We start from the raw sequence: 22,515 nt of genomic DNA, 5'->3' as shown, positions 1-22,515 counted from the left end.
TCTCCAGCCACCGCCTCCAAGACGAGCCCCTTGGCTTGCATTTGTTTATATGGTCTCCATGGAGGCAATGAGCGCTCACGTCCACCTCGCCTCCCTGGGCGCCATATTGAATGAGGACTAGTCTATGTGTCTCGCTTGCGCGCTCCAAGCCGCGCTAAGACACGGGCACAACCCGATAGTGTACAATGAATGATTAGAGGAAAATTCATACCTAGGAGAGTATTACTTGAAAGGGAGGGTTGCTAATGTTGAACAAATGAAAGAAAAGTAAAGGGAAAAATTCAGGGAAAAATTGGGACAAAAAAATGATCTCCACAATTCGATCACGCACAATGTAGATGTGCACATTAGTTTAACAGGGATATGCATTCTAGATATATAGTGATTTGCGAGCAGTGGGGCAAAAACGCAGCCACGGTTCAAAAAGTCCACATACTACGTTCTGCCCCACTGGTCTCACACATTTCAAAGGCTGAGGCTTGATTCCATTGTTGGATGTAGAATCTGCCCTGGTCATAATGTATTCTCCCTTAATGGTTTGAATATTGTGGAAGTTCTCTAGCACTACTCAAAGTGCTGCAGTACACAATTCTATGGAGGTTAAGAACCATATTCTGCTCCACATGCGACCTAAAAACGTTTTTGAAGGGGAATCTACTGGGTATCTACTGCTGATACCCTAATCATCCAACTGAAGAGTGAGTCTTTCAGCAAAAAACGCTCAGACAGGCATAGACACCTTGTGAGCTGGTTAAATGAGGGAAACTATCCCACATCAGAAGCAGAGTCTTTGAGTAGTTGGGTGGTACCCGGATGCTCAGAAAAGCGGATCCCTATGGAAAAAATAACAAGATCTAGAGAAGGACCAGCAAAAAAGCCCAAACTACATTGGGAAATGGTCGAATCGTAAGCAGACCAGGCCCTGCAAAGCCACCCTCTTCTGACCACGGTCTTCAACAAGGGAAGCCCGCTCACTCCGGTAAAAGAAATTGGCATAAAACCGATTAAGACCGCATTATCGACACATCTCCTGTCGGTGCCCTCGTTGACTAAGAAAATCTCGTCTTCATCCCCAGACCTACCATCGAAACTGTCAACAATATGATCGTTGTCTGGTAAGATCAGCTCGTCGGCGGAAGGCAAATGCTCGTCGGTGGAAGGCAAACGCTCGTCGGCGGAAAAACATTTGCACAAAGAAAAGGCAAAGATAGTGAACACCAGTGATCCTGATAAAACCTACTGAGGCGGTACTCATGCCGACAGGTTCCAAGATCCGCAGGATACAACATCTACGACTACTACAGGATCCCTCCTAAAGGTGACCATTGGGACATCGATGATGACCAAATTGATGGCCCACCAGACAATGTGTTCAAACCATAAGCACCAGACGAAATAGACGCGTTCCACTCAAATGATGACAAAAGCGTGCCAAGAATTCGGCCTCACTCCATCAGAGGATGAAAGATTGCTTTCACTTTGACCACATGAATCAGAGGAGAACATCCATTCTTATCCTCGGCCGTGTTTGGGAGGAAGAGCTTCACATGAAGCACCCTTTCACTGAGCCATCAAAGGTAGGAAGGAAAAGAAATGTAAGGACCCAGAGGTTACACCAAAGTGCCTCACAGCCCACCCTAAACCGGAATCTGTGGTGTCGGCCACAGCCAGTAGGAAAGCACACTCCCACACATAAGTGCACCGGAGGGAGAAGGCTGAAAGCTAGACACCTTTGGGGGAAAAGGTGCTAACAATAGGGGTCACAACAATAAAAGTGGTTAACAGACTTGAGATCATGGCCAGATATGATTGTGAAATGTGGCCACGGTAAGCTCCCATCCTAGAGCATCTCGCAGAAGAAAAGGATACTGAGGCCTTTGCTATACTCAAAGAACGGGAGGAAGCCTCAAACCATAACATCAAAATTGCTGTTTTTCTTTTTTTTAAAAAAATGTTTTGATTTATTCAAACGCATACAATACAAACCACACACGCAGTGTATGCATTAACAATACAAATGTTCGAGTTATTCTGGTCACTGCTTCCCCCTTCCCACCCCCCCTTACGAGCCTATTAGTTCCATGCATTCTGTATCTGCCTCGTATGGTGGGGTCTCACACTCCGTGGATCCTGTCAGGTCTTGTATCGTTCCAAACAATTCCGCTATTAATGATCTCCATGCCATCAAGCTTCCCGCCTCCTCCTCTCCCCCTACATTGCTCGCCTCTTGCCATACCATGGTTTCTGCCTCTGCCCACTTCTGCAAATCCTTCCACCACACCTCCACACGTGGTTTATGACATGTCTTCCATCCCATGGCAATCCTTCTTTTTGCGAGCACATATGCTAAATCTTTCAATTTACTAATAGCTTAAGTTTCTGCGCTCTGGGGGACCCCCCCAGCAAGCAAGCCAAAGCTGTATTTACAACCATCGTGACCCCCTTTTCCTCTAGTTTTTGTGCTACTTCACCCCAGAAGCGCTCAATTACCGGGCATGCCCAGAACATGTGCACCATGCCAGCCTTTTTTTCATTCCATTTGGGACATGCTTGTCTCCCAGCATCCTTGAATCTGGATATCCTTTCTGGTGTCATGCATGCTCTATTCATAATATATAGCGGTATCTGTTTCAGTCTCGCATTCCTTGACACCTTCTTGTGGTATCCCAAAGCACATTCCCACATCCCGTCCTCTACCGGGGAGCCCACTTCCGCTTCCGAGTCTAGTCTCAATTGTGTTAACTCCTTCCCGACCTTGCACATCATCATCTCATACAGCCTGGAGATCTCATGCCCCCCTCTGTTGTATCATATATCATGTCTACAGTAGCATCTGGTTCTCCCTCCAGTACCGTTTCACGCCATGTTCTCCTGATTCTCTGGACCATCCTGTGATATGTAATATACTGGCCAGTGTGTAACCCTGTCTCTTCCCCCAGTACTTCAAACTCTATGATGGTCCCCTCCCGCCAAATATCCCCCATTGTCACCACCCCAACCGCCTCCCAGTGGTTCCTAAGTATCATCCTCAGCTGCTTATCTCCCCCCACCAGTGCAACTAGTGGTACCTGCGGGGAGCATGGGAATGGGTTTTCCATCATCTGGCACGCTCGGCGCCACATCTCCTACCCGAGCTTCATCATCTTGGGGCACCCTTCCATTTCTGTTTTGGGCAGCCAGATCAATTCTTTCAGATAAAATGGGGCACAATTGTGTCCAAAGAACCTGGATTTGGGGGTCAGTTCATCTGAGAGCCATTTAGCTATATATTGCAGTTGGCTCGCCACATAGTAGACCTCATAATTGGGCAGTTTTATTCCCCCTTTTTCGTAAAAGTTCTGCTGCTTCCATAATGCCACTCTGTTCCGGGTACCATGCCAAAGGAAATTCGTACACATGCTATTCAGTTTGGTGAAAAATGTCTTGGGGTATCAGATATGGTTATTTCCAAAATAGTGCAGGAGCGTGGGCAGGACCACCATCTTAAGAATCGCCCCTCGTCCCATCATTGCTAGGGGCAACTTCTCCCAGAATTTCATGCACTTCTCAATTCTCTCAATGGCTCTTTCGGTATCGTCTGTGTTCCTCTTCTACTGTGTGGTACACGTCTATCCCAAGATACCTAAATGTGCTAACCGCCCATGGTGTTTGTAGCATCTGTAACCTCCCCATAGGGATTCCCTTATAACTACCCAGTGGGAAGATACAAGATTTTTGGGGATTCCCCGCTATGCCAGACAGCCCCACATATTTATCCATCACTTCTAGTATGTACTGGAGATTTTCCTCCGGATACCTCGGGTATAGCAGCAAGTCATCGGCATACAAGGAAATGGGGCGTCGTTCTCCCCCCACCTCGATACCAATAGTATCATATTGTTGCCTAAGGTATATCGCTAAGGGCTCCAAAGCTAGTATATAGAGCAATGGGGACCATGGGCACCCTTGTCTGGTGCCTCTACTTAGTTGCCATCTTTCAGATATCACTGATCCTGTTCTGACCCTAGCTAACGGTTCACTATACAGCATCTTTGCCCACCTTATGTATCCAGGCCCGATTCCGTAGCTCACTAAGGTGGAAAGCAGCCATGGCCACTTGACTGAATCAAAGGCCTTAACCGCGTCTAAGGACACAATTGCCATTTCGCCCTCGTTCTTGCTCCCCCACTCAACCACCCGATGGAGTAGTCTATGATTATGAGTTATATTTCTATTCGGGCATAGCCCGTCTGGACGGGGTGTATTAGTTTGCCAATAACTCTGCGCAGTCTGTTTGCCAGGAGAGCCGTCAATATCTTGCTGTCCTGGTTCAACATTGACAAAGGTCTATAGGAGCCACAACCATACCCAGGCTTATTGGGTTTGGGAAGCGGGATTATGATCGCCTCTCTGAGTGACTCCGGCAGCCGTCCCACCTCAAACGCTTCATTTAAAATTTCTAGCATTGGTAGGAGCACTTCCTCCTTATATACTTTATAAAATTCACTCGGGAACCCGTCTGACCCTGGGGTCTTACTGGTAGGCAGCTGCCTCACCACTTCCAACTCCTCCAAGGTAATCGGTGCATACAGCTCCTCTTTTTCCTCCACACTTATCCTAGGCAGTCCTATGTCCTCCAGTGTTTCTGTGATCTCCTCAAGACTACTACCCTCCTCATCCCCATATAGTAACCTATAATATTCTGCATACTCCTGATTAACTCCTTCCTGGGTGTCAGCTACACTACCATCTTCTCTCGCAATCGTTCTAATCGTGGGTCTGGGGGTTTCGCTCTTATATAGCCACGCCAGAAGTCTCCAGTTTTATCCCCTCCTGCATGCTGTCTCTCTATGTATTTTTTATAGTTGAGGTTACATAATCTTTCCCATTGCTCCGCACATTTCTGCTGCAGTATCAGTTCCATGTCTGCACCTCCCTCCTTCAATTCCTTTTCCAGTTCCCTTTCTGTTTCGTGTATATCAGCCAAAATCCCACCTTGTAGGCCTTACGACTTTGCTATGGCTACCCCTCATCACCACCTTGAAGGCTTCCCATAATGTGCTCGCCGAGTCAACGCTACCCGTATTTGTCTCAAAGTAGTTTATAATCTCCTCCCTTATATCTTCCCTGAAGACGAGATCCTTCAGTGCCCGAAGGCGCCATGTCGGAATCCTTGCCCTCGGGGGGCAGTATTGCCACCCAATAGCCAGGGGCGAGTGGTCCGAAAGGACCCTCGCTTTATATTCTGCTTGAGTACACTCCATCACCACGTCCGACGTAGCAAAGACATAGTCTAGCCTTGTATGCAATTGCCGCGGGGCAGAGTAATGAGAGTATTGCCTATCTTGGGAGTGTCTTGTTCTCCACACATCTGCTAGACCAAAGTTGTCCAGTAGAGTCTGCAGGGCAGGTCTATCAAACTTCCCATCCGATCTGTCTACCTTGGGATCTAATACACAGTTAAAATCCCCTCCCCAGATCACCACCCCACCCATTTATATGCTGAGGTTATGGCACAGAGTTCTGAAATATGCTGCCGTATTTTGGTTGGGGGCGTATGTATTCACAATGCTTATCTCTCTATTCTCCACTAATAGCATCAATATGACCATTCTCCCATCTGTTTCTGCTACTTCCTGCAACTGTTGAAACGGGACGTGCGGCGCCACCCAGATGAGTACTCCTCTAGCATAGGCTGAGTATGTCGAGCCCACCACAACCCCTTTCCATTTCTTCACCACCGTCTCCATCTTTTCCCGTGTCAGGTGTGTCTCCTGCAACAGTGCAATATCTATCTTTTGTCTACGCAAGTACAACATGACCTTGTTCCTTTTTAGATAACTATTGAGTCCCCTGACATTCCATGTAATTATTTTAAGGTCCCCCATGATCCATTAGAATCCCCCTGCCCCTCAAACTGGTGCAGTCCAGATCCCACTTCCATCTTAATCTATATAGGCTTGTTTCCCAATTCAAACTCCCCTTAACTAAAAACACCCCAAACACCCGTCCCCCCCTCCCACCCTCCTACCTTCCCTTCCCCAACTTCACCCTCGCCAACTGTTGCCCAGCTCCATCCCTGGATCTCAGGCACCCCTGCATCTAGCCCTTTCTAGTAAAACCCGTACTCGTGGCTCAGCAGGGTGAGGCCGCCCTATTTGGCCGCTTTTCTACTAGATCTCGGGGGTGTGTAAGTGCGTTCCTGCCGCTCCTATTTGTTTAGAGTTGCTACGCCCAATACTTCCGTTCTCATTTGCGTTTTAACACACTATATTCCAGTCCCATAGAGTCATAAAGTTCAAGGGCTACGCTGTGTCTATCAAGTAATTCAAGGCGCTATACCCGGATTCCCCACTATCCCACCCTCGCAGGGTACATGACGTAGTGTCTTCACTTATCGTGCTCCTGGGGATCTTGTTCCTCGTTCTGCCCCGGGCAGCCCTGTAGATCCAACCACGACGCCGCATCCTCTGGGGTGTCAAAGAACAGCGCTCTGCCTTTGTGCAGAACTTTCAACTTTGCTGGGTACAGCAACATGTACCTGATGTCTGCCGCACGCAGTCTTCTCTTAACCACAACATAACTATATCATTGCCTTTGCACCAACATAGTTTAGTCGGGGTATGCCGTAACCCTGGAGGAGGCTCTTTCTATCGTTCCGCCCTTGCGAAAATACTCCAGAATCTTTTCCCTGTCTTTGTAATTCAAGATTTTCGCAATTATCGGCTGCGGTGGAGCTCCAGGCCGTGGTTTTCTCATAAGGGCTCGATGTGCCCGTTCTACCGTGAACCCCTGCGAGAGTTTGTCCGCTCCCACTTCTTGCAGGATCATGTTCTGCACGTAATCTGTGGGGTCCTGGCCTCCTTCTCCTTCTGGCAGGCCGACCACCCGGATGTTGTTCCGTCTCGCCCGTCTTTCTGCTTCCTCCACCCTGTTTTCGAGATTGGCAACCTGCTGTTTGAGCACATGGACCTCCTTCGCATTGTTCGTGCTTGCATCAGTGTTGGTCTTTACTGCGCTTTCAAATCCGCCAGTTCTTTCTGCTAGCACTCTAACGTCCTGCCGCAGCAAGGTAACTTCAATTCCCACGGCAACTATTTTATTTTCTAGGGCTGTCCGCAGTTCGCTATCGCCGTGCCCTACTTATCACTCAAGTCCGTTATGGCCGCTAGGACTTGTTGGTTTTCTCCTTCACTGACATCCTGCAATCTCGCTATGTCTTATATCATGTCTTATATCAGCTCTCCTGTGTCGCTGTGGCTTCACCAATTCAAGTCAGTTTTCGGGTGACCCAAGTGGGCTGACTGCAAGGCGGCACACAAGGTCAATATCGGAGTGGGCTGTGTCCTCCCACTTCCCTCCTTTAAGCAATGTTTTTAGTAGCGTGCTTCCAGGGCCCCTTCCCGCAGTCCACACGTTTCGCTTTCTGGCAACGTTTCACCATGGAGTCCCTGTCCCCTGTGTAGGTTCCAGCCTCCTCCAACGCTCTCTACGTTGCGCTCATTTGTAAGTTACTGGTCATCAACGCCCCTTGTGCGTTCGCTGTGCACCGTGTTCCTCATGGCACTACTTCTAAGCAGCGGTGCCAGCCCACAGGCCAGCAGTCTGCATCTGCCGAGAACCCCGCCAGCAGAAGGGGGCCCACTCACTGGCCTTTATTATGGCCAGAGAGGCAGTACAGTACTCCACGATCCGTTATTAAATTTGTTCTGTGCGGCACAGATTAACGGCTGCATTCCACACTAAGCAACACACCACATCATGCTCCCTCAGTACCTGTCTTATTTATGCGTGGGCTCCTGATCCATGCTTCACCATCATTTCATTGCTGGCCCTGCAGGGACGTCCAGCCCAGCATCCAGCTTTTGCTTAGACCAGGGAGTGTTCGTGTGTTTTAGTATTTAGAGTTGCACTTTTTTCTCCTATTGTTATTGCAGTATCCACGGCTGCCACCGCATTTCAGGCCCAATGGTGTCTGTCGGGCTCCTCAGCTGTCCGCGCTTTACTCCCAAGGCATTCGTTCGGCTCCTTGCCCGATCGCTTCAATGTTCCACTAGCACTGTCACACCCAGAACGGCACCAGTATAGCCCAGAGCTTCAGGCCGCTTAACCTGTGCCCCACAGCCAGTATGCTTTATTTTATTTATTTGTGTCCTTCTGCGAGGGTCTGCGGGAGTTTGTCTTGATGCTCCTCCGTGTATGACTCTCCCGTTGCAGCACATATTGCACTGTGCGATGTCCGCTCGCGAGCATCTGCCTGCCAGTGACACTCCATTAGCATGGGGGAGATCCGGCCAGCATTCGAATCTACAGCTCACTCCCGTGGCTGCAAATGCTTAACATCCGATCAACAAATGTTATATGGGGTCGTTTTCCGTCGGACGAACCCCAGAGCCCCCATCACAGCATCTGCTTCTTGCTTCTGCACCTCCCGGGTCTGCCGCTTATTGCAGCGGAGGCAGCCCTTAGTCCTGCGGGGTCCAGTCGCTGCTGTCACATCCAAGGCCGCCCCATCTTTGCCGTGTGCACCCGCCGGTGGGCTCTGCTGCAACAAGGTGCCGGGGCACGTCCAGCCGCAATCACCAGTTGCGGCAGGCACTTGCAATCAAAGTGCCTCCTCTACCCACCACGGTCCTCGGCTTTGTGCCGGCCGGGGACCCACATGCTTCGCTACTGCTCAGCCCAAACGGTATATTGCCTGCTCTGCTGTGCCAGCGATCTGCCACCCCAGACATCCACCAGAGAGAGCTCTGCTCACAGGGATGCGTCCCTCGAGGTCCCTTTGTTCTCGTCTGCCGCCATCTTATATTCTTCTCCGCGGCCAGCTCCGAGATACAAAGTATCTGTGCAACTGTTCCTCAGTTGTAAACGTACAGCCAGCCCGCTCGTGCTCTGCTCCGTGCCTTCCCACACCTTTTCATGCGTTTTAAAGCTACTTTAGGTCAAAATAAAAGTGTGTTTTTGTCGGATCAAGTTGCCGGATCTCAGAGCACACAGGAGTCACGACCTACTCCATGGCTGCCAGGCCACGCCCCGAACATCAAAATTGCTGTTGATCTGGCCGAAACAGGTTCCAAACAGGCAACAGGGTGGTGTTGCGTAGACAAAGATGGCTATGTTTCACAGATTTTCACCGGAAAGCGCAAAATAGGGTAGTGGGCATGACTTTTGAGGGCGTAAATGTAGTTGGTCCCAAGATAGACAAGTCGTTAAAGGCAATGAAAGCGAATAACACGCTTCGGCCATTAACATCATTATGAAGTAGGACTTTTCGTCCCTTCAGGGGAGCATCAGGAAGAGCAAACTCCTCCGCTAACACCAGAACATACACCAAAAGCCAGTACTACAAAAGACATTTCCAGGGATTCCAATGCCCAAAAGCGTACAGGAAACCACATCGCTGAAAAGGACCCTCCGATCCCCAAAAGGGTAGGGCGAAGCCCCAAGCGTGCCAGCAGCAACAGAATACAAATTGGAGGGAAGGTAACGTGCTATGCCCATCAGTGGTGTAACATGACGGACAAATGAGTGCTACAAGTCATTCAGCAAGGGCACCTTCTGAAATTCACCAAGCATTCAAAGGTGTTAAAAACATCACACCTGCATCTAAAGGTGCTCAAGCAGGAAGTAAAGCAAATGCTGGCAATAAACGTGATACAAAGAGTGCCAGGGCCTCATCAAGGCAAAAGGGTTTACTCCTGATACTTAGTTGTGAAGAAGCCAGATGGAAAGTGGCGTACCATTCTCGACTTGCTGAAATTAAACAAGTCCATAAAAAAAACAGCAATTCAAAATGGTGGCGCTGAAGCAAGTTACACGAGCAGTACAACCATGCGATCCTGTACTACAAAACACATACTTCTATATCGCAATCCATCCGAAAACACCGTCAGTATCTGTGTTTTGTAATATTAAACCAACACTACCAGTTCAAAGTACGCCTGTTCGGGCTCAAGTCGGTGCCCCAAACCTTCACAAAATGCCTAGCGCCAGTGGCCACAGCACTCAGAGAAAAAAAGGACACCACGTCTATTCATGTTGAGACAATTGGCTGGTACAAGCGGCAAGCACCACCAGGACGCAGAAGTTCATCTCGGGAACTCAGAACCTACTACAGCAATTAGGCTTTGCGATAAACTTAAAGAAGTTTTCATTATATCCATCAAAGAAGCGTGTGTTTCTTGGGGTGCACTTCTCCACAGACAAGGTTCTAGTCAAACCTTCCCGAGACTGATGTAAACGCTCACATCGCTCATACCCACCGTTAAAGCCGGAAGATTGACGTCAGTCAGAAAGTGCATGGGGCTGTTGGGGACCATGTCCTCTTGCATCTCCCTTATCCCGCACTGCGGGCTGCACATAAGGAGCTTGCAGAAGTTCCTCTCCAGCAGCTGGTCCCAAGTCGCAAGATCCTGGGAAGACAAACTACAAATCAATCCCACAGATAGTGAGACGGCTGCAATGGTAATCGCATAATTCCAGCGTGACCATAGGCTGCCCATTCCAGGAACCAGCACTGCACAATATGCTAGTAACAGATGCTTCCTTTTCTGGCTGGGGAGCTCTTGTGATGTCCCTCCATTTCAAGGGGCAGTGGACCTCCAATGAGACTACTCTACACAGAAATGTCCTGGCACTCAGGGCAGTGGGATGGGCTCTAAAATCGGTCCTGCCAGTACTCTAACTCCACAGCCCAAATTCTCACTGACAACACCACGTCAATGTACTACCTCAGGAATTGGGGAGGAACAAGGTCATGTACCCTGTCACAAGAATACAAGGATTTGGCACTGGGCAATTGCCAACGGGATGGACCTGCAACTTTTTCATCTCCCAGCTGTTTACAATTCAGTTGGGGGACAGCCTCAGCATGGCAACCACGTAATCCCACGAGTGGGAGATAAACAAACAGCTCAACAAGGTGTTTGCTCTATGTGGTCGCCCACTATTCGATCTGTTTGCAACCAGGCAAAACGCCAAATGCGTGCAGTTTGTGACTGTGATGCTGGGAATGCCTTTTGGAGGGACAGGGCCTCCTAATGCTTGTCTTACCACTTCTCTGTGCGTATTTTCTGAATGTTTTCTGCCACTGAGATCCAGTCTGGACCTCTAGCAGTGCTGCTCTTCATGTTTTCCTTTTGGTGAACACCCATGGGATACTCTTATGGCACCCATGAGTGGGGATACACCCTTGCAACCCTATGTGTGTTTTCATGTTTTCCTTTTGGTGAACACCCATGGGATACTCTTATGGCACCCATGAGTGGGGATACACCCTTGCAACCCTATGTGTGTTTTTGGGCCCCTGTGTGTTGCCCACAGAGCAGGGTATAGGCTGGTGGCAGATACATGCTCACTTGACAGTGGCTCTGAGTGTCCTCCATTTTTGGGACACCCATTCCCTGCCATCGGAATCAATGGATTCATGAAGAAAGGCAAGATGTTCACTGTAGCCTCTTGGTTTCTATTGCTGTTTACCTTGTTTCCCAAAGTCCTGGGAAGCCCTGACTCTGTCCCTTTTTTCCTGACTGGCTGTGGATTGGAAAGATCATATGATGCTCAGGGGCTTCCTCCTGTCAGACTGACTGGAGCCTTCCCACGGGCTGAGTGTTGTGGGAACACCCTTGGGGTGGCACCTGTATGAATGGAGTCTGAAATGAACTCCAAGTCTGTGTTGTGGGTGTCTGGTTTGTTGTATTACACAATGTCTGAGTCAGCCCTGATTGAAACTTGAGTGAATGCAGTGTAGTGTTCTGAAAGGCTGGTGCTTGCGCCAATCCACATTCTTTGTTATGGATGTCTGGGTGGAGTGAATAGCCTGAGTGCCTGTGATCCTGATTGACTGCCTGTCTACATGGGTGCCCTTGTGAATGATTGGCTGCTGAGCCTGGCTCAGCCTGATTGAATGGGGAACCAATGTGTATAACCGGGTACCTCTCACTCACCAAACTGTTCAGAAGCTGAAGCAAGAAGCTGTTCCCTGGAGCCCAGCTGGAGGAAGAAATGTGCTGCTGTATTTTCCTCGAGTAATCCGAAAGATGCTGTGTTCTTCTAAGGACTGATCCAAGAGGGGATCTGGATAGGAGAACTCATTCCGAGCTACGAGGGTCTATTGTGCACCTCCTACTCTTCCTCAGAAGTGCACTGGAAGCCAGTCCTGTGTGCGTGCCTTCCGGAGAAGGGTTCTTACTGAGTCCAGCAGACTAGTGCTCGGACATCTTGGGTCGAAGTCCAGTTGTCGCCCAGGGTCTGGAGGACTGTTTATGACCGCTGGAAGCCAGATTGGGGTCTACCGTCCAGAAGAGGGGGTATCCTGGCATAGTGCTGCTTGATACCCAGAGCTACAATAGTTCCACCTGAGGAAAGAATCTTTCAAGGGACACACCCGACACGTCGTCTGACCACTTTTTCCAGTGGAAGAAGATTCCAGTTCGCTGTGTGCAGAGAAGGGTCTGCCTGTAGGTTTCCTGCTACCAAAATCCTAAAACGTCCTGGGGGTCTAGCCGTGGGGTTCCATCTCTTTACAATGACACACTAAATAACATACTTTTAAAACAACACCTGAATAATCAAGTCTTTTTTTTTATTTTTTATTTGGGGGGGGGGTCCCGCCCAAGCGGCCCTGTTTCTACTCCCTTTTTACCCTCCTCCCAACTCCCCCCACCCCTTTTAATCCCTTACCCCACCTCCCATATATACTTTTACTAAAATATTCAACCTTTTGTTGTTTTTTAGATGTCATTTAAAAAGGGTGTCATTATTTCTTTTCCATTATAAACACTGCATACCTAGCCTTGGTGAGGGTCTGCAGTCCAGTCCAGTGGTCGGGTCGCCAGAAGCCATCCAGAGGTCTGTGCTGCAGCTCCAACAATCCGAAATTCGATAAACCGTGAAATCCTGAAACCCAGCACACACTTTTTCCACTGCACCCGTCATCACTGAAAGGTTTTCAAGGTCCCCAGGGGTCTTATCTTCTTCAGTCAGGCCTTTTCAGAGTCCATAGCACGTTTCACCCTCGTAGGACTTCCACAAGAAGAGTAATGCCCATCCAACAGAGACCACAGCGAAAACCGAAACGGCTGCCTTTCTGAAGGTACCTAGTTCCTCTTTTTCTCTTGGCCTCTGCATCCCAGTGACTCATTCTTGCAAAGAAGGTCTACCCTTCCCGTAGAGTAAAGCCAAGAAACTCTGCCTCTTCACCTGCCAAGGCACCAAAGGTACTGTGACGTGGAAGAGTGTTCCAGCCTCAGGAGTTGTGCAGGGGAGCCAGAGTCATCTTCGATCCTGTGGCATGTCGGGTACATTATGATGGTAGAACCTATAAAAAGAAAGCGGAGCATTACCGAAGATTTCTGGACTGGGCTGTAAAAAGCAAATTATGGTACTTCCTAATGTTTCCATTACAGATTGCCCAGGTGGTGGGATCCTCCCACAGTATTACTATTTGAGTCTCATGAAAGTGTACTGCCTCTGTTATGAAACTAACCTGCCTTTCTTCCTTGACCTATGAAAGTACACCTTACTTAAGAATTTGCATGCCTCTTTAAAAATGTCAACAGTTGGTGGATATTTACTGAATATAAGTCTAGTGTGGTACCACATAGTGTATATACACATTTGCAATTATTTGAATAGAACTGCCAGAGTACAAAAGGTTATTATTTATATGTATATATTTTACTAAACCTTGTTTTGTATAAAGAAGCTGTGTTATCACCTAGCATAAAGTGTGGACATTCATTTGTGGGGGCTTGGGGCACTCTCACCAAGGCCCAGTGAAACAAGGCTGACTCCTGTCATAGCCTGTCCCAGCCTTACTCGCCGTTCGCCTGGACACTATGCCCTTTTTCACCTCGCACTAATCCCTGCTTGTGGTTACACAGCTGACTCTCCTCCTCGTGAACCTATGGACTAGCGCTCTCCTCATCCTGAAAGTAAGACTGGTAACGTTATCTATCAACTATTCCAGCGCTTCCGAATGCTATGCTTATTCCCACAAGCTTGATACCTAGTATAGCTATATAAGCTGTTCACTCTGTGCCTACTGCCCTACAAGCATTTATCTTGCCTGTTGAACTTGCTGACATACTATCTATCCTGATGTTGGTAATGCCTTTACTATGCTAATATAATCACATACACCACTTGACAAGCTGTAGCAACCTGCTCCATGCACACCTCTGTACTAAGTCTGCACACCTATTACGAGTGTCCTGACTTTAATCAACTGAGCCGACTACATATTTGAGCCCTAGTCGCTACCTATTTGCGGTTGCTTACCACCAAGTGATCGCACCATTTCAGCGCCTTATTTGCTTGCATTGCCTATGTCTGTTCTCATTGCCGCCCAGCCCATACCTTCCCATTGCATGACCACGGCACCGCTTTCATTTGCGCCTCTGTTCGCCTGTGCTTGCCTTGAAACTAATATGCTGTCAACCCCATGCTCGCTTTTGAAATGATTGAGCTCTTGCTCAGAACCGCAACTTGGACCCACTTGTTAGCTCCATGATATATGCTACTCTGCCTGCCTGATATGCTCATTGTGTATTCCCAATTTTGCTGCGCCACACCTTTATCTATGCCTGCATATGTTGCACCGGTCCGCATGAGACATGTCCACATGATCTAAGCTAATTCCAGGGTACCTGCCTTACTCTGCCGTGCCTTTCACCTTGACATTTACCTGATCTGCCAATACTTGCTGCCAACACTAGAATGTCTTCTCTGCCTGAATTGTTGCACCGTTACAATTAGATCACGCCTCTTGCATTCTGCATTGTTCCCTGCCTAACATGCTAATGTAAATGCAAGCTTGGTATTTGCTTTGCCTGTGTACCCTGATCTGATGCACCCCCATTGCTTGACTCTGAATAAGTAGACTTAACCTGTCTTAAACTCATTAGACTGCATTGCTCGTACAGAGCACGCACTGCCTAGCCAAATAGTGCCTATAATGTTTACCTATAACTGCCTCACAGACTCAGCGGCCCTTCCTCTCTAATCTCGGTAACATGCTACCACGCTGGTCCTCCCTAAGGTCAGTGCTCTCCTCATTACAAGTACTACTCTGTGTGGTCAATTACCAGGTCATCACACCTACCACCTCCCGATTTAGCTGCACCTAGCTCCTTGCACACCTCATCCATGGCCACCTCCCACAGATCTCCTGATACCTACCAAAGTACTGCACCTCAATACCACAACATCTACCTCAACGATCCGGCCCTATGGCTCGACCATTTCGCCAAAAAACCCTCACCTAACCAACCATCTCCTATCACTCTTAGAAACCTAAGATTAGGATCTAGACTTATGGGTAAGAAGGGACACCCCATGTACCTGAGCCCACACCTCAAAACTCAGACGCACAGCCCGCCTCCACAAACGGCCACCTCACCCACGCCCCATCACACTCAAACCATCACAGCTTCATCAAGCAACGTTGGTTTAATTAAAGCTGCCCTGATTAACGCAAGATCCCTAGCTGCGCACGCTCTGGACATTGCTGATCTTATCAAAACTCAGGAACTCTACTTGATCGCCATCACCGAGACCTGGCTGCACGCAGCATCCGGCCCGGCACTCTCATTGGCCATCCCCACTGATTACTCCATCATCAGATGTGATCGCACCTCGAGAGGTGGAGGAATTGCTTTCATCGCTAGAAACTCATTAGGACTTAGAACCATCCCAAGCACTAAGGTGGAAACTGCAGAGTTACTCTCTGTCAAGCTTGGACTCTCAGCTAACCAAACGGCTACCATCCACCTAATATACAGACCCCCTGGTCCACCCACATCCTTTGTGGATGATATCTCTGCCTTAGTACTGAACAATGCTAAATCCAACTCCCAAACCATCATTCTTGGCGACCTCAATCTAGGACACCAAGACCCTAATGATCCTGCGGCCCTCGACCTAGCTAATACCTTAACAGATTTAGGTTTCACTCACCACATACAGGAACCCACCCACATTAAAGGGCGATCCCTTGACTGGCTTAGTGACACCAATTGCAATATTAGCGTAATCTCCAACGCCCCTTGCTTGTGGTCTGACCACCATGTCATCACTTTCAGCATTGAAGCAGCCCCACCACCCAGGCCTTTGGTTGCCCCAGCCACCCTCACTAGAAATAAAAAGAACATTACGACAGAAAAAATACTCCCCCTTATCCTTCCCACACTAAATAACGCTCCTTACACTTGCTCAGACCCCACCAACCTAGCCGACATGTATAACCAGTCCCTGCTTGCAGCCATCAACTCTATCGCCCCGCTCAAACTGAGGAAACCCAAACAACGAGCACACCTTAACTCATGGTTTACTCCCCAGCTTAGAGTGTTACGCAAAGAGAAACGCTCAGCAGAGTCACGCTGGAGAAGTCACCACTCCGACGCCCACAAGGACAGTCTTCTGATAGCCACCCTTAACTATAAAGAAGCTGTACTCCAGGCAAAAAAAGATTCTTATAATAACCATAATAACCGCATTATGTCAGCCCAGTCCAATACTAAGGAACTCTTTAATATCCCTAAGGAACTCGAGACACCTGCAGCCCCCCCTGACTCTTGCTCCAAAGACAACACTTGGTGCACCAATATTCAGTCAGCACTCCTGGGTAAAATTGCTACCCTCCAATCTAAAATCAGGGACAAACAGAAATCCCTACAGCTTGACCAACCACCGACCACCCACACCTACACTTAATACACATTTAACCTATCCACATAAACCTTTCTCCTTCTCCCCACTCACTACTCTCGAAGTAGAAAACATCATAAACAATTTAAAACCTTCCAATTGCCAAGGCGACCCCTGCCCAGCTCCTATTATCAAGGAAGCATCTCATGAGCTAGCCCCGTTCATTACAGCATTCATAAATGCTTCTTTCAAGACGGGTATTGTCCCCGACAACCTAAAGGATGCATGGGTTATCCCACTCCTCAAAAAACCCTCCCTTGACCCTAATATCCCAACTAACTTCAGACCTATCACTACAGTCCCATTCCTGCTCAAGATCCTGGACCGCGCAGCCTACCTGCAGATTCAGGATTACCTCGAGCTAAACAATCTCCTGGGCTTAAGACAATCAGGGTTTCGCCCTAAACATGGCACGGAGTCAGCTCTGATCGACTTGAAAACTCAGATGGACTCACTGAAGGACAATGGGAAGCTAGCTCTTCTCCTTCTCCTCTATCTCTCTGCGGCTTTTGATCTGGTCAACCACCAAGTACTCTGCCAGCATCTCAAATCCGCAGCCCACTTCTCCGACTCTGCCAATGCCTGGATCCACTCATTCCTGAGCAATAGATCCATGAGGGTCTTCTCACCGCTGGCATCAGCGGATCCCTCCCCCATTCACTGTGGCGTTCCTCAAGGCTCGTGTGTATCCCCTACGTTGTATAACGTATTCACCAAGCCCCTCTTCGATGTGCTTGACTATCTGGGTGTCTCCTACACTAACTATGCGGACGACACCCAGATACTCATCCCTCTCACAGGAGACTACACAGCTGACACCAAAGCCCTTAACGATGTTTACTCGGTCATCCAGGCCTGGATGGCACAGCACGAACTTTGCCTTAACGATGATAAGACTGAGCTCTTACTTTTAGGATCAAATCATCGGCTCTACAAACTAGACCAAACCTACAAGTCCTTCATTATTGACGTCAATGACATCGAATTCTCCAAAGATACTAAGACGCTAGGGGTCTATCTTCACTCCTCGCTTTCTCTGAACAGGCAAATAAATGCAGTTAGGTCAGCTTCGGCCTATACTGCAAACTTATCACTGCCTGTAGACCCTTCCTAAACTCCACCAACTGTATCACACTCGCCAGAACTCTTGTTATGGCCAAAATCGACTACTGTAGTGCTCTCTACCTAGGGACCAGTCAGTCTAACCTTAATAAATTGCAAACTGTACAAAATAATGCCTTAAGGGCAGCCTTAAAAATCCCGAGACGCTCGCATATCTCCTCCGTCAGATTGGACTTACGCTGGCTCCCGGTAAAACAGAGAATTGCCCTGAAAACCCTAGCTTGGACTCACAAATGTCTGAACAACAACGCCCCACCTTACCTGTCCACTCGCTTCTCACGCCACACCTCCACTCAACCTACCAGAGCAGCCCAAACTCACAGCCTCATCGTGCCTAGATGCAAACTCCAAAAAAGCTGGTGGGGTGAGCTTCCCCGTCCTGGCCTCCAAACTCTGGAACACCTTGCCCACACCTATCAGAATTGAACCATCATTCCACTCCTTCAAGAACAATGCTAAAACATGGCTGCTCTCCCAAGACTCATGAGACCTTGACACAGTCCAGACTCCATGTGGGGTACAGAACTAATATACATTTTCTCTCTGTTCTGTCCCTGTATTATACGCTGTTAATGGTACCCTTCGGTACATGTATATATGCTGTATATTTTTGTAACTTCTGTAACTACTGCTTTTTGTAACATGTTTAAGAGTATGCGCCCGGTTGCCCCCGGGCCTGGTTTTTTGCGCTTTATAAATAAAATCAAATCAAATCAAATCTGTACTTAAGAACCAGCCTTCATCACCTCCTGAGAGTTTAAGCCATGGTTGCTCGTCCATTGCTACCATATAGTGAACCTTGGCTGGGGCGCTCTGTGCCTCTACCCCTACCATATAGAGGGCAGAAGTACAGATGCCCCCTACAGTCTTTACACTGGTGGTACGGTGGTGGGATCACTGTGTTTAACCTTGCTACTACATAATATACACACTTTTACTAATTATAGAGTTTAGTGGTGTATACTGATACAACTACACTACAAACAATGGAAACTATTGCAAATGGTAAATTGATTAGGATGAGCTTAGAAGCTCTCCAGAGTGCTTATGAATTGAGAGGAATATATTTTGAGGAGAAGTATGGTGCAGAGTTTATAGATGACCTTGTGGATTTCCAGGCAGAATATGATACTCGTGATGACAGTGAGGAGGGCTCTGATGGGGACCTTGCCCCTGGTGAAGTCACAGTTGCTAGCAAGGGGATTTCCAACTCTCCTGTCACTTCTATTCCAAAACCCAGGGGAATGCCCTGGAACTTGAGTTATTGGGGATACAACTAGTCTTTCAATACAAAAAGGCAGAGACTGACGCTGAGGTGAAGAAAGAGGAGTTGTCACAACAAGTTATACTCCAAGAAAGAGATCTTGAACTAAAGACCGAGACACTGAACGTCAAAGATTACAGCCAGAGAAAGCTACGATTGAGATTTCAGCCAAACCAGTTGAGAGTGTCGGGTCTCGTGCTACCAACTTCATGAAAGAGTTTGTTGGTGTGTATGTGGAGGTTTCTGATATCCTCCAATGGATAGATGCATTTGAGATGTCTTGTGGTAACCATGATGTTGACCATACAGATTGGGTTACGTGTTTATTAAGTAGAGTACCTCAGACTGGGTTTGACTGTATGACTGTATTCTGAAACGGAGTGTGGTAGAAAGATGCCAGTATGAGTGTATGAAAGCTGGTTTGGTTGCCAAGTTTGGCAAGACAGCCTGCCCAGTACCCTAAAGGGGATTAGAAGAGAGAGGTGGTCTTGGGTTGGTTGGGTGAGTGCTGCACATATGAATATGATGGGATGGGTTGGTGGTTACTAAGTGAAGTATCTACTGAATTGTCTCAACATTTTTCGGAGTCTTGTTCACCAGAGTTGCGTCAGTACATTACTGACCAGAATATCTGGGACCCCTTTAGTTGGCCAAGTTGGCCGACAAATGTGTCTCCCACAGGGTGTCCTCTAAGGATCCTACTGGAAAGTACAAGGACAAAGAAAAAGGGACTCCTCAGAAGGCTGAGGAGTCCAAGAAGCAGCCACAGTCTAATAAACCTAAACATTTGACCTCTTGTCGGATATTTGATTTCAAAATATGCCGTATAGCAGAAGATTGCTGCCTCCTATGGGGGTAAAAAGACGATACCCCATCTGTAACTCACTCACAGAAGGAAACTAGCCCCTCTCTAAAAGACAGGCAGCATAGATTGTATGATCCAGGTGCAGAAAGATTATACATCACAGCAGCTATGTGGTCGGACGCTGGATCAGGCGCTGCATCCACCTCAGTTGAAGCTGCCGTAGCAGCCTCTTTTAATGGGCCAGAAATCGAAGGTAAGCCCTGATGGACTTGGGAATATGTTTTCATTTTCCCAATGGGTGTTTTCGCCGAGTTCCACGGCGTATGCGCACTCGTAGGGTCTTTCTATCTGATCCCTGCTGAGACTGCCTCATTCCACCTTGCTTTTCTTGTGTGCATCTTATTGTGAAATACACTTTGATCTCATCTGCAACTTTTAAAAGAAAAGTCCTTCTTTTTTTTATTTTATTGTGTTAGTCAAAAGACTTTTCACAAATACAAAAAAATACATATACAATTATTTCTTGTCAATTAAAATACTTAAACATTTTTTAGGGACTGACAAACCAAAAAAGGACAAAAGAAAAAGAGAGAAGTACAATAACCAGCATAAGACTCCAACCACCCTAAATTGAGCAGTTCACTTAATTCATCATAAAAGAATATACATTTGAGATTTATTTTATAATTTGATAAAACCTAGAGCATTTAAAAATCTGAGTACCTCCAGAACCACACTCAGTTCATGCCCCGATGTTAATCTCTCCCAAAAAGGGTGTGGTGTAAGCCATTCCTCATTCAGAACAAAGCGAGGGAAGTGTTTGTCATGATGCCTACCCCCAGGCATCCGGACCATGCCCATAGGCCCCGGGAGCAGGCATCATTTAGTAAAACCTCAGCAGCCCGGCTAGGGGCTATCTGGGTTCAGTCTTGGCGCCTAAGGCGCCAGGCTCATAGTCATTACTTACCTCAGGCAGACCATGCTGCAAATGACTCCAATCCTACATGAAGCCTGAAAGGGACTATTTTTCTACAGGGACTATTTTTTACTCTGGTGTGGTTCTAGGGACTTCTTACTTGGGACTACTTTTGAGGCTATTTAAACCACACGTGACCAGCAACACACGCTTTGCGTTATTCTGCATCCAGCAGCGTAACACTCACCGTGCCTGCAGCCTGTCTTCTGCCACGCCCGCCTCGAATCCGAAGCTCCTAAAACAAAGAGGAAAGAAAGGGACAAGGTTAGAAAACGAACTTATTTCTATTCCACACCTGATTCTAGATCCATCTTGTCTCCAGACCTGTAAAGAACATCATTTCTGCACGCGCCGCACCTCCAGCTGCAGCGCCGCACCATACTCACCAGTCTTCACAGCATCCTTTGGGTCGGCGCTACTATCCATCATTTCTTCGCTGAACTTCGGCACCTAGGAGACAAAAGAAAACCACAAGGTGACCACCATAGACTTACCTGATTTACCACCGGAGGCATTCTTTTGTGACTCTCCATATTTTCACGTGCCACATCTGTAAAGAGAGACAAAACAACACGTTTTCCTCGTGCAACGTTTACCGGACAGCGCCGGGTAATACAGACTCTTACCTGAGTGCCACCAGCTGCCACAAGAGCATCTTTTCACGAGCCAGCTGCAAGACAAGAAAGGAATGGGGGAACAAGAGTGAACATCGGACATATTGAACTCTATGAACTTAATACTTACTGGTCCTCACCAGGAACCTCAGAGTCAATACTCTCTGGAACTCTCCCGAGCCTTCAAACCAGTGAAGTAACTGGAATCGACGCGCCCCTGCAAATCCACGCAGGATGGAGAGCTCATCTTTCAAGAATATAAGGTGAGATTGCTGTGAGGGCATTTCGGAGGTGATTAGTTGGGGAGGACTGTGGGGGGTGCCATCACTTGAATCCACAAGTGGCTAAATCCATCTCTCCACTTGCAGGAGAATATTTGTACGGGTTAAGCAGACAAGATTAGGAGGGCAGATCCAGTCAGTCATTGCTGCACTACGCATCACGTGGGTGGAGACCGCAGCTGTCTGGGTCCGACCGACTCCCCTGTGGGAGCCAGGTGAGCGTAACAGAACGCGAAGCCTATCTACAAATCCCCACCCGGGCGTTATGGAAACCTCAGAAACCGACCAACTAGCCCTATTGTTAGGGGAACTTAGGGCGGATGTGCACTCCGCGCGCCAAGAGACTAATGCCCTCAGGAGAGAACTGATTGTGTCAAAGGAGCGCACTGATGATCTTTCTAGACAATTACTGCAAAACCAAGCTGGGCAAACACCATTACCTGGACTCGGGGGGGGGGAATCCAACTCCTGTTTCATCGAGCAATCTTGTGCAAGTGGTTCTACCAGGGACCATTCCTTTAGCTCCACCCGAATGTTTTGCTGGGGAACCAAAAAAGTTTGCCGTGTTTATGAACCAATGCTGCTTGCACTTTTTATGCAGACCTGGAGCTTTTCCGAACGACCAAACCAAAGTAGCCTTTGTACTATCATATCTTAGTGGCAGCGCAGCGGATTGGTCAATTCCATTAGTTAACCAGGATGACCCTCTTCTTTGGGATTTTCAAGGTTTTCAATTGAGCATGGAAAGACTATTTGCCAGACATTCA

The 22,515-nt window shown here is 48.0% G+C and overlaps 1 protein-coding gene across 7 annotated transcripts in view; it reads left to right on the top strand.

Annotated features, from left to right (window-relative positions):
- The window catches only part of PIK3CB (phosphatidylinositol-4,5-bisphosphate 3-kinase catalytic subunit beta), a 2,502,085-nt gene that overhangs the window by 1,407,861 nt on the left and 1,071,709 nt on the right, over positions 1–22,515 (top strand). The gene's annotated exons all lie outside the window — the stretch shown is intronic.

The sequence above is a fragment of the Ambystoma mexicanum genome, chromosome 10, assembly GCF_040938575.1.
Source record: "Ambystoma mexicanum isolate Mex_15411 chromosome 10, UKY_AmexF1_1, whole genome shotgun sequence".
NCBI lineage: Eukaryota > Metazoa > Chordata > Amphibia > Caudata > Ambystomatidae > Ambystoma > Ambystoma mexicanum.
The sequence above is the reverse complement of the archived record's forward strand: the minus strand, read 5'-3'. Positions and strand labels throughout refer to the sequence as shown.